Source organism: Palaemon carinicauda, chromosome 34 (assembly GCF_036898095.1).
Source record: "Palaemon carinicauda isolate YSFRI2023 chromosome 34, ASM3689809v2, whole genome shotgun sequence".
Lineage (NCBI taxonomy): Eukaryota > Metazoa > Arthropoda > Malacostraca > Decapoda > Palaemonidae > Palaemon > Palaemon carinicauda.
This window is the reverse complement of record NC_090758.1, coordinates 13914799-13927221: the sequence shown is the minus strand read 5'-3', so window position 1 is coordinate 13927221 and position 12423 is coordinate 13914799. Positions and strand designations below refer to the sequence as shown.

Below are 12423 nucleotides of genomic sequence, written 5' to 3'. Positions count from 1 at the left end.
TGAGCAGATTTGGCGTTCCTGACGACATCATGACTGACAGAGGTCCCCCTTTCCTGTCAAAGATATGGCTCACTCTGGCAAACCTAATGGGAATGACACTCCACAGCACCACGGCATACAACCCTGCAGCAAACGGCATGGTCGAACGAACTCATCGCGGCCTCAAGGCGTCCCTGAGGGCGAGCTGTACGGACACGGACTGGAAATTACGCCTTCCTTGGGTACTTCTCGGCCTTCGCACCGCCCCTCGCGCAGATGGTGAGCCATCGCCCGCTGAAAAGGTTTACAGAGAGGCGCTCACAGTTCCCGGCGAATTCTTTCCAACATGAACCGACGACACGCTGCTGGATCACCTTAGGGACATCGCCAAGAAGTTCAGGCCATGTCTTAAAACTTATCAGGACAGAACTAAGCATTTCAAGTCGAGGAACCTGGACGACTGCGGATATGTTTTCGTCCGCGTCGACGCTCATCGACAGCCGCTGACCAGACTCTATCGCGGCCCCTACAGAGTCATCAGTAAAACGACGAAAGCCTTCCTTCTCGACGTGCATGGCCAGGAGGACTGGGTCTCAATAGACCGCGTGAAACCGGCGTTTCTCGAAGGAAGCGACACTGCCTCTGCGGGACCTGGCAGATCCAGAGTGCCACCTCAAAATAAGGCGCCCAATGAGAAGAAGAGCAACAAACAACGACAAGAGGTAGCTATCCATACGCCCGACCGCTGACGCGCCCCTTTGTTCAAAAACAAGAGGAGCTCTACGATGCCCGAAACGATACGAAGACTAGCCTCATCAGTCTTCTACGCCGCCTGATGTCTTGAGGGGGGGGGGGGGTACTTGTAAGGACATAGCTCCCTCCGTCGTTCAGCATTCTCATCGAATTCTCCATTTCATTTGAATTCTCCTTTCCCCACACTGTGGCTATTTGTATTTGTTCCGCTCCCTCATTGCTACAATTTCATGTATTTCTCATTACATTGCATTATTTCATTAACTTGTATTTCGAGTATTTGTACGTGTGAAGAAACACACGTTTTGTGGCGGTTGGTTCCGGCCAGATTGGCGCCAGCGCGCATGCTACATTTCCGTCTGCACCTTGTAATATATTCTCGCACCTGTTTGAATAAACCGTCAGGTGTAGGTGATAGCTCGTCTCACTGTCTATATATATATATATATATATATATATATATATATATATATATATATATATATATATATATATATATATATGTATATATATATATATATATATATATATATATATATATATATATATATATATATATATATATATATATATATATATATATATATATATTTATATAATGTTGGTTTGTTGGTGAGGGTAGAAGAGACTCTTAAGCTATAGTAAGCAGCTTTGCTAGGAGAAGGACACTCCAAAATCAAACCATTGTTCTCTAGTCTTGGATAGTGCCATAACTTCTCTATCATGGTCTTCCACTGTCTCGGGGTAGAGTTCTCTTGCTTGGGCAAGTGTATCATGTTGTACGGGAACTGCTAAAGATGAAAATGAAGTTCTGATTATCAATATAATTTATTTTTTCTTCGCAACTGAAGACATTGATATGAATTAACTAGATGTTGTCACGTTAGCAGTCTCACATGAGAAGGCATCCAACAACTATACAAATTCTTAATATTACACTTTCAATAATCACTAAATAACTGATATGATAACACTGTTATTACAATACAAAAATTAGAGCGCAGACCTCCCCCTCGGCAACTTATTTCTCAACCTTTAGCTCGACCTTGACCTTTGACCTTAACATGTATTAATTGGCGTGGATTTCCACACACTCAAATATGAACCAAGTTTGAAGTCTCTGTGATAACGATATCCAAACTTATGGCTTATTACATGAACTGGACATTTTACTTGACAGTGATCTTGACCTTTGACCTTGACCTTCCAATATTTTATCATTCCCAGCTATTTCATATAAAAGTTAATCCTGCAAGTTTCATTACACTACGATTAAAATTGTGGCCAGGAAGCTGTTCACAAACACACACACAAATAAACCCGTAAACAGGGACGAAAACGTAACCTCCTTCCAACTTCGTTGGCAGAGGTAACTAACCTGAAGTCTTGTGGACCAGCAATAGCAGGTTTTTATTTTAAAGGTTACTCGTGAATGGCAGATGCAGGGGACATTGCCAATGCCCTAGAGACTGGGCATGTAAACAAATATATGCTGATAAATGAGTAGGTAGACCTTTAGGATCCCCCAAACACCCCATCCTTAGCCACTACCTTGAACGGGTCACGAACCCCAGTCCAGCATATTGCCAAGCCAAAAGGCTACCACAACCCCTAAAAGCAGGGGACTGTGAAAGTTTTTTTTTATTTAGTGTTAAATGTTGATTGGATCCTGCTCTCTGGTTACGGTTCATTTTCCCCTTTGCCTACACAAAGGTAGTAGGTTGGCTAGGGCAGCACCCACCCATTCACATACTGCTGCTAGAGAGTTATTGGGTCCTTTGTCTGGCCAGGCCGTAGTAGATTGGATCCTGCTCTCTGGTTAGGCCTTATTTTCCTTTTGCTTACACATACACCGAATAGTCTGGCCTATTCTTTACACATTCTCCTCTTTCCTCATACACCTGACACCCAACACTGAGATTACTAAACAATTCATCTTCACCCAAAGGGTTAACTACAACAATGTAATTATCCAGTGGCTACTTTCCCCTTGCTACGGGTAAAACAGACTCTTTAGCAGCTCATCTAGGAGAAGGACACTTCAAAATCAAACCATTGTTCTCTAGTCTTGCGTAGTGCCATAGCCTCTATACCATGGTCTTCCACTGTCTTGGATCAAAGTTCTCTCGCTTGAGGGTCCACTCGGGCACATTATTCTGTCTAATTTCTCTTCCTCTTGTTTTTTTTTTCAAGTTTTTATAGTTAATATGTGAAGGATCTAATTTAATGTTACTGTTCTTGAAATATTTCATTTTGATCATTATTCTTCTCTTGTAGTTCATTTATATCCTTATTTCCTTTCCTTACTGGGCTATTTTCCCCTGTTAGATCCCTTAGGCTTTTCCAACTAGAGTTATAGCCTAGCTTTTGGTAATAATAATAATAATAATAATAATAATAATAATAATAATAATAATAATAATAATAATAAAGTCTTTATAATAAAAATGAAATTTGAGCCTCTTTATATTAAATTTAAGGAAATTGTTTTGGATAATTTTCCCAATGGAATTTTAGATATTGACAAATACAGTGTTCACTGTATACTGTATGGATACAGTATACATGAATCCGCATTTTGTAACTAACTTTTGCGATGAATAATGTAAATAAACTGAATAACCTGATAATGAAATGACGCGTATGATGTTATTTTGACCAAAACTGATATCTTGGAGAAGTACTAGACAATAGGCCACATTTTTCTCATTTAATGCAATATATTTATACAAAAGAAAGGAATGGGTGTTCAAAAACAAAATAGCACTTTTTCATTAAAATTACATAAACTTGTGTACTATTGATAGTAAATAAAAATATTAACATTTGAGAGAGGAGGGAAGAGAATTGTAAAAGGCGAGATGTAAATTAATAGAAAGTAATTGATATAGAATAAGATTTTTACCCAAAAGCAGTGACGCCATATTGATTTTTCTCAGGAGTGGTCATAATGATGTTTAATAATTTTCCATTTATAACTTTTGAATAGCTTGTAATTGACGATAACGTTAAGCTTAATTTTTTTTAAATACAGTAAAGTTGAAATAAAATTAGGTGAATTCAGAAGAGAGGGAGAATTACAAGTAAACAGTGAATAATTATTTGAAAGTGGGTACGCTGTCTAGGTAGATCACATATTTGTTGTTTTGAAAAAACGTAAACAAACCCTAGTCTTGGACACAAAATCCACCTGTCGAAAGTACTTATTGTTTTGTTTTCTTAACTATTTCTAACCATTGTATTATAGCAGACTTTCCCCAAAAAAATCTAATATAAAGCTAATATACCTTATAATTGAAATCAACATTCACATTTCTATTTATTTAGCCGTGACACGGCTAGATATAGGTAGAAGGGTGCTATTATAGTATGCTATCTACAGCCGATTTTGCTATCTACCACCCCTCTCTGACTATAGTATGATACCTACCATCAGTCCCTAAGGATACGGTCTACTTGCTAATCCGCCTCTAACAAGGAGGATCACTACCGACTTGATAACCTAACCTAACCTAACGTAACTCAATCCAACCTAACCTAACTTACAAACTGCTTATAATTATGCATCTATGTTTTCCTTTCAATAAATATTATTAAACTATCATTAAAGTCCAATGAGGATAACATACTGGTGGTAAGTAATCTGTTTGATAATCCTCATCAAACAGGAGGATTAACATTGACGGTAGATAACATTTTGTGGTAGATACCATACTATAGTAGAAATTCGACGGTAGATAGCATATTATAATAGCACCGGTAGAAGTATGTATGAGATGCTAGGATCAGGCATGGCCAGGCAATGGCTGCTGATGTCTCAGCAGGCAGATCTAGATATAGATAGAAGTAGGTATTAGATGCTAGTATTATGTGCCAGCCGTCTTCTTTGCTGTTGGTAAGGCCGAGTTTCTGGGTCCACACCAAGTCCTCTCCTACGACCTATTAAACCTCACTACACATATTTAGGTATAAGGTCTGATTCCTCCTGGTAGAGTCGTCTTTTAGAATTAACATTTGATTAATCATATCTTCAGAATTAACACGTAATTTACCTTATTGCCTATATTTTTTTACAGTTGAGGACGGTAAAATCTTTTCCACTTAAAAAACCGGTGTTTCGTAAAGAAAAACATCTGTTTTCTTCGAAAATGAAATTTATTTTCACTGCAAACTGAACCTTAATTAAAAAATAATAATCAGTGGGGTTGGTGTGCGCAACTCGGCATGTACCGCTTGCCAGTACAGACCTTGATTTTTTCTTATTCCGCGAGCACACGGCCGATCAAAAACCATTAAATTTCTAAATAAATATCCCTGTTCATAGCTAATGGGTTTTGTTATTTATTTGCTGTTGAAATGAAGGTCAAATTCAGTGAAAGTACATTATTATTCACTAAAGGAAAACAATTTTTTTTAAATATTAAACTTAGCCGGTGAATATATAATAGCTGCAACTCTGGGGCTCGACAGACAACATACTCAAAAAACTCGCGAGCGATCGCTATGCAGGTTGCGGGTGTGCCCACCAGCGCCAACTGTCGGCCAGATACCACTCTCGAATGTAAACAAAACCTTCAATTCTTCTCTGTCGACGTTGACGATAAGACGTACTTATACTCGCTGTAGAACCTGGAGTTTTCCCATCATCTTTGGTGAAGTACTTTATTTTGGTTTGAGCTTTCGCAGTACAGGTGTTTTTCTTCAACATAAACTCTTGAACTCTTTATTGAATCGGATTATTTGTTGATGACTTGGATAGTTTTTGGAATTTTCTTTGACTAATTCAAAATGGCTGACCCTTCTCAAGTACCTAGGTTTCGAAAGTGTAATGCTAGGGACTGTAATAGGCGTCTTCCAAAGGCTTCTCTCGACCCTCATACTGTTTGTTCCAATTGTCATGGTAAAACCTGTCAATTGGGAGATCGGTGTGAGGAATGCGTGGGCCTTTCGGAATTCGATTTTATCGAATATGATAAGTACACACGCAGACTAGAGAGAGATAGGGTAAGGAGAAGTTCTTCTAGGTCCGTAGATTTTTCCTCTCCACATGCCCCTGAACCTAATCCTTCCCCTGTAGTGGTTGTTCCTAACCCCCCTTCTAGCACTCAGGAACCGTCGATGCAAGACATGTTACGTGCTATCCATGCCTTGGGGGAGAGGGTTGAAGCGTTAGCAAGTGACCGTAATCAACTCATGGCTGACGTGAAGGAACTTAAGTGCCACAGTGCCACGGCGGAAAGTGGGAAAGTGATTAGTGCGCAAAGTGTTGTGAACAGTGTTGCGACCGAGGGTTCGTCTGTTCGTGCCTGTCGTTCACCTAGTCCGGGACCTCTTGCAAGCTCCCAAGCCCAGGGGAGAAGCAATGTCGTACGACTTATGGGTTCGAGAGGCCTTGATCAGCGAACAGACGTTCCCTCTATGGTATCAGGCGTATCTCGTCAAGATCGCCCCTACCATAAGACGAGAGAGCCCATTTTTACCTCGTCGTCCGAAGGCGTTTCACGCAAGAAACCATGGAGCAAGGTTTCTAGGCCTTTGAAACGCAAATCGGTCCCTTCAGGACAGGTCCAACGTCCCGGATGTAGTCATTGGGACAGTTCGGACCCGTTGCTGTCATCGGATGACTGCTCGCCGCCTAAGCAAGGCAAAGTTGTGCCGTCTCAGACGCTAACCCCGGCTGTTACCGCACCCGTTACCGTAGACCCTAAATGGGTTATACTGCAGGACATGCAGTCTAAGCTTGCGTCCCTTATGGCAGATTACAACGCAGAGGAGGTTTCCGTTGAACCTAGCCGTTTATCTCATGGAGATCCTGGCCGTCAGCCACCCAAGCGTTCTGTTGTGCGTCCTGTTGACGTTGGTGTTGCCAGTTCACGTCAACCAGTTGGGGTTGTACCACACCCGATGCGGTCTCGTGTGGACTTTCAACCTAATGTGGACGTTAGGCAACTCACTGATGCGACTGGTGACGTTCAGGACGTTCGCCAACCATCAGAGTTGACTTGTTTTGACGCGGTGCGTCAACCTCCGCAACCTAGAGTTGTTTTGACTGCACAACCCAGGCGGTCTAAGCAGTCTCGGGTGGACGCTGTGCGTCCTCACGCACCTGTTGTTGTTGTTGATAGTTCCCAGACTGTTCAGCAGTTTCAGGACGCTGCGTCCTGCTCCGTCACGTATGCACCAGTGCGGGCGGACGCTGCGTGTCAAGCATTGCCTACCCCTGTGCTTGTTTCTCATCAGTTATCAGATGAGGAACTTTCAGATGAGGACGTTGCTGACCCTCAGCCTGAGGATCATCCTTCAGATATTGATGAGCCTAGAGCAGTTCCGCCATCTATGGACTTTAAGAAAGTCATGCTCATCTTTAAAGAGTTGTTCCCTGAACACTTTGTCTCTGTGGCTCCTCGTTCGCCGCCGTCTAAGTTTGTTTTAGGCGTTCCTGCTGCCATGCCAGCCTTTACAAAACTCGTTCTCTCTCGCTCATCCAAGAGAGCTTTACGGCTGTTAGGCGATTGGTTAGAAACCAAGAGGAGTTTAGGGAAGACTTCCTTTGCCTTTCCACCGACTAAACTCTCGTCTAGATCGAGCGTCTGGTATGCCACGGGAGAAGTTCTCGGCTTGGGAGTTCCTGCCTCTGCCCAGGGCGACTTCTCAAGTCTTGTAGACTCTCCCCGCCGCCTAGCCATGAGACGCTCGAAGATTAGTTGGTCCTCCTCAGACCTGGACCATCTACTTAAGGGCATCTTTAGGGCTTTTGAAGTTTTTAACTTCCTTGACTGGTGTTTGGGAGCCCTGAGTAGGAAAATCTCATCAGCCGATAGAGATGTTTCCTTACTCATCATGTCCTGCATGGATAAGGCCATCCGCGATGGATCCAACGAGCTCTCCGCCTCGTTTACGTCAGGAGTCCTAAAGAAACGAGAGTCTCTGTGCTCTTTTCTGTCAGCAGGAGTGACGCCCTGTCAACGATCTGAGCTACTCTTTGCCCCTTTATCTAAGTTCTTGTTTCCTGAACTTTTGGTTAAAGAAATTTCGTTGTCCCTTGTGCAGAAGGACACCCATGACTTGGTTGCGTCCTCGGCTCGCAAAGGGACCCCTTCGTCTGCCTTGTCTGCTAGACCTAGGATAGATACGCCAGCGTCCAGGTTTATTCCGCCCTTTCGTGGCAGAGCCCCCAGCAGGGGAAGTACTCGTGCCGAAGGAAAGAGAGGAAAGAGGAAAGGAACCAAGTCCTCGCGAGGCAGAGTCTGACTGCCCGCAGCTTCAGACAGCAGTAGGTGCCAGACTCAAGAACTTCTGGCAAGCCTGGGAGAAGAGAGGCGCAGATCAACAGTCTGTGAGGTTGCTCAGAGAGGGGTACAAAATCCCATTTGTACGCAAACCTCCTCTAGCGACGTCCCCCATCGATCTCTCTCCCAGGTACCGAGAGGAAGCAAAGAGACAAGCCCTGAAACTAGAAGTGTCTCTTTTGCTAGAGAAGGGAGCGGTGGTCAAAGTCTCGGACCTTCAATCACCGGGGTTTTACAACCGTCTCTTCCTAGTACCAAAGAAGACAGGAGGTTGGAGACCGGTGCTAGACGTCAGTGCTCTGAATGTCTTTGTCACAAAGACAAAATTCACCATGGAGACCACGAAGTCAGTTTTAGCAGCGGTCAGAAAGGGAGACTGGATGGTCTCTCTAGACCTAAGAGACGCTTACTTCCACATCCCCATTCACTCAGATTCCCAACCTTTTCTGAGATTTGTGTTCGACAATGTGGTGTACCAGTTTCGGGCCCTGTGCTTTGGCCTAAGTCCTACTCCTCTCGTGTTTACGAGGCTTATGAGGAATGTGGCAAAATTCCTTCATTTATCGGGTATCCGAGCCTCCCTTTATTTGGACGACTGGCTTCTCAGAGCCTCGTCCAGTCATTGCTGTCTGAAGGATCTCAATTGGACTTTAGATCTGACCAAGGAATTGGGACTTCTGGTCAACTTGGAAAAGTCCCAGCTGATCCCATCCCAAACTATTCTGTATTTAGGGATGGAGATTCGCAGTCCAGTTTTTCGGGCTTTTCCGTCGGCCCCCAGAATAGATCAAGCCCTGCTCGTAATCCAAAAGATGTTGAAGAGAGAACGTTGCTCAGTCAGGAATTGGATGAGTCTGATAGGAACTCTATCATCCCTGGAGCAGTTTGTCTCGCTAGGAAGGCTACACCTCCGACCTCTACAATTCCATCTAGCTTTTCACTGGAAAAAGGACAAGACGCTAGAGGCGGTCTCGATCCCGATTTCCAAAAAAGTAAAGACTTGCCTGAATTGGTGGAAAGACAATATCAGTCTACGAGAGGGACTTCCCCTAGCAGTTCAGAAACCAAACCACGTCCTCTTCTCAGACGCATCGGATTTGGGTTGGGGTGCGACACTGGACGGTCGGGAATGCTCAGGTCTGTGGACCTCAAGTCAGAGGAGCATGCATATCAACGGCAAGGAGCTTTTGGCAGTTCACCTGGCCTTGATAAGCTTCGAAAGTCTCCTTCTAGACAAAGTGGTGGAGGTCAACTCGGACAACACCACAGCCTTGGCGTACATTTCCAAACAAGGAGGTACCCACTCTCTGACACTGTACGAGATCGCAAGGGACCTGCTCATCTGGTCAAGAGATCGAGGCATATCCCTAGTGACGAGGTTTATCCAGGGCGACTTGAACGTTCTAGCAGACTGTCTCAGTCGGAAAGGTCAGGTAATTCCAACCGAATGGACCCTCCACAAGGATGTGTGCAAGAGGCTTTGGGCAACTTGGGGTCAACCCACCATAGACCTATTTGCAACCTCGATGACCAAGAGGCTTCCAATCTATTGCTCTCCAGTCCCAGACCCAGCAGCAATACATATAGATGCCTTTCTCCTAGACTGGTCTCACCTAGACCTTTACGCATTCCCACCATTCAAGATTGTCAACAAGGTACTGCAGAAGTTCGCCTCTCACGAAGGGACAAGGTTGACGTTAGTTGCTCCCCTCTGGCCCGCGAGAGAATGGTTCACTGAGGTACTTCGATGGCTGGTAGACTTCCCAAGAAGTCTTCCTCTAAGAGTAGACCTATTACGTCAGCCACACGTAAAAAAGGTACACCAAAGCCTCCACGCTCTTCGTCTGACTGCCTTCAGACTATCGAAAGACTCTCGAGAGCTAGAGGCTTTTCGAAGGAGGCAGCCAGTGCGATTGCAAGAGCGAGGAGAGCTTCTACCATTAGAGTTTACCAATCGAAGTGGGAAATCTTCCGAGACTGGTGCAAGTCAGTATCTGTATCCTCGTCCAGTACCTCTGTAGCCCAAATCGCGGACTTTCTCTTATACCTGAGAAGAGTTCGCTCCCTTTCAGCTCCCACGATCAAGGGCTACAGGAGCATGTTGGCTTCGGTCTTCCGGCATAGAGGCTTAGATCTTTCCAACAATAAAGATCTACAAGATCTCCTTAAGTCTTTTGAGACCTCTAAGGAACGTCGTTTGGCTACACCTGGATGGAATTTAGACGTGGTCCTAAGATTCCTCATGTCAGACAGGTTTGAGCCTTTACATTCAGCCTCCCTGAAGGATCTCACTCTTAAGACTCTTTTCCTGGTGTGCTTGGCCTCAGCTAAAAGAGTCAGTGAGCTTCATGCCTTCAGCAAGAACATCGGTTTTTCGACAGAAAAAGCCTCTTGTTCTCTTCAACTTGGTTTCCTAGCCAAGAATGAACTGCCTTCTCGTCCTTGGCCTAAATCTTTTGATATTCCTAGCTTATCAAAGATCTTGGGCAATGAGTTAGAGAGAGCATTATGCCCCGTTAGAGCTCTTAAGTTCTATTTAGCTCGTACTAAGCCTTTAAGAGGTAAATCTGAAGCGTTATGGTGTTCGGTTAAGAAACCATCCTTACCTATGTCAAAGAATGCTTTGTCATATTTTATCAGATTGTTAATACGAGAAGCTCATTCACACTTGAGTGAGGAAGACCGATCTTTGCTTAAGGTTAAGACGCATGAGATTAGAGCTATAGCAACTTCCGTGGCCTTTAAGCAAAATAGATCTCTGCAAAGTATCATGGACGCGACCTTTTGGAGAAGCAAGTCAGTGTTCGCGTCATTTTACTTGAAAGATGTCCAGACTCTTTACGAGGACTGCTACACACTGGGTCCATTCGTAGCAGCGAGTGCAGTAGTGGGTGAGGGCTCAACCACTACACTTCCCTAATTCCATATCCTTTTAATCTGTCTCTTGAAATGTTTTTAATATTGTTTTTTGGGTTGTACGGAAGGCTAAGAAGCCTTTCGCATCCTGGTTGATTTGGCGGGTGGTCAAAGTCATTTCTTGAGAGCGCCCAGATTAGGGGTTTGATGAGGTCCTGTTGTATGGGTTGCAGCCCTTAATACTTCAGCTCCTGGGAGTCTGTCAGCATCCTAAGAGGATCGCTGGGCTCCGTGAGGAAGACAGACTTAAAAGGCAGAGTAATCGTCTAAGTCGACTTCCTTACCAGGTACCTATTTATTTTGGTTTTGTTATATTGATAACTGTCAAAATGAAAAAACTCTTAGCTTATACGCTGTAAACATATTAACTCTGGTCTCTACCCACCTCCTTGGGTGTGAATCAGCTATTATATATTCACCGGCTAAGTTTAATATTTAAAAATGATATTTTAATTATAAAATAAATTTTTGAATATACTTACCCGGTGAATATATAAATTAAATGACCCTCCCTTCCTCCCCAATAGAGACGCAGCGGGACGAGAAGAATTGAAGGTTTTGTTTACATTTGAGAGTGGTATCTGGCCGACAGTTGGCGCTGGTGGGCACACCCGCAACCTGCATAGCGATCGCTCGCGAGTTTTTTGAGTATGTTGTCTGTCGAGTCGCAGAGTTGCAGCTATTATATATTCACCGGGTAAGTATATTCAAAAATTTATTTTATAATTAAAATATCATTTTTCTGTTCAGAATGTTGTTCCCTCCGTAACTATAATTGTACCATTGTTCATATTAGGCTGGGTAGGCTTATAAACTTATAGATACTGTAACATTTATTCGATAAGTATTCGCACAACTTTATGTTGGAACCTCAAAATAGGGTATTATAGACATATTTAAATGTGCTATGGAATGATATGATATCCATAATCACTGGAAATTGATTGTTTAAGAGTAAGTGCATATATTCCTTAAAAGCATTAAAAAACGCTTGCCAATACTGAAAAACTATATTTCAGAGTGATCGTAGGAAGTTGGGCAGGTAAAAATGCTCTAAATTCACCTAACCTAACCTTGAATAACCCCACCTTATCTTACTTAACTAATAAAGAAAGCATTATATTCATCCTGACGTTATACATAATGCCCCCATAATTCACCAGATAGGCTAGATGTTGAATCATTACGAAAACAGGTCGATGTTATAGGCGCCATAAATATTTGGAGTTTTCTATACTGGCAGGAATTGCTGATATATATTCAAGTTGTAAGGAAGTGAAGAAGATAGGCCTTTGCACTAAGTGAATTATCTCCACCTAACTGAACCGAAATTCCCATAGTCTTACTTAACAAGGATGTTCCCTTATTTACTTTAAGGGCTGTTTGGTCCGTCACGCTATACAAACCCTCGCTATTTATAGGGATATTACTTTCGGCGAAGCTGGAGGACGAATCATAAGACTTTTAGAGAGCGATATCTACCCAA

The 12423-nt window shown here is 43.2% G+C and overlaps 1 long non-coding RNA gene across 1 annotated transcript in view; it reads left to right on the top strand.

The window, feature by feature from the left end:
- Positions 1–3901: 3901 nt before the first annotated feature.
- LOC137626571 (uncharacterized) overlaps positions 3902–12423 on the top strand; it is a 70851-nt gene continuing 62329 nt past the window's right edge. Inside the window, exon 1 of the long non-coding RNA XR_011041057.1 lies at positions 3902–3931. This is a non-coding gene — a long non-coding RNA (uncharacterized lncRNA). The remainder of the gene's footprint in view (positions 3932–12423) is intronic.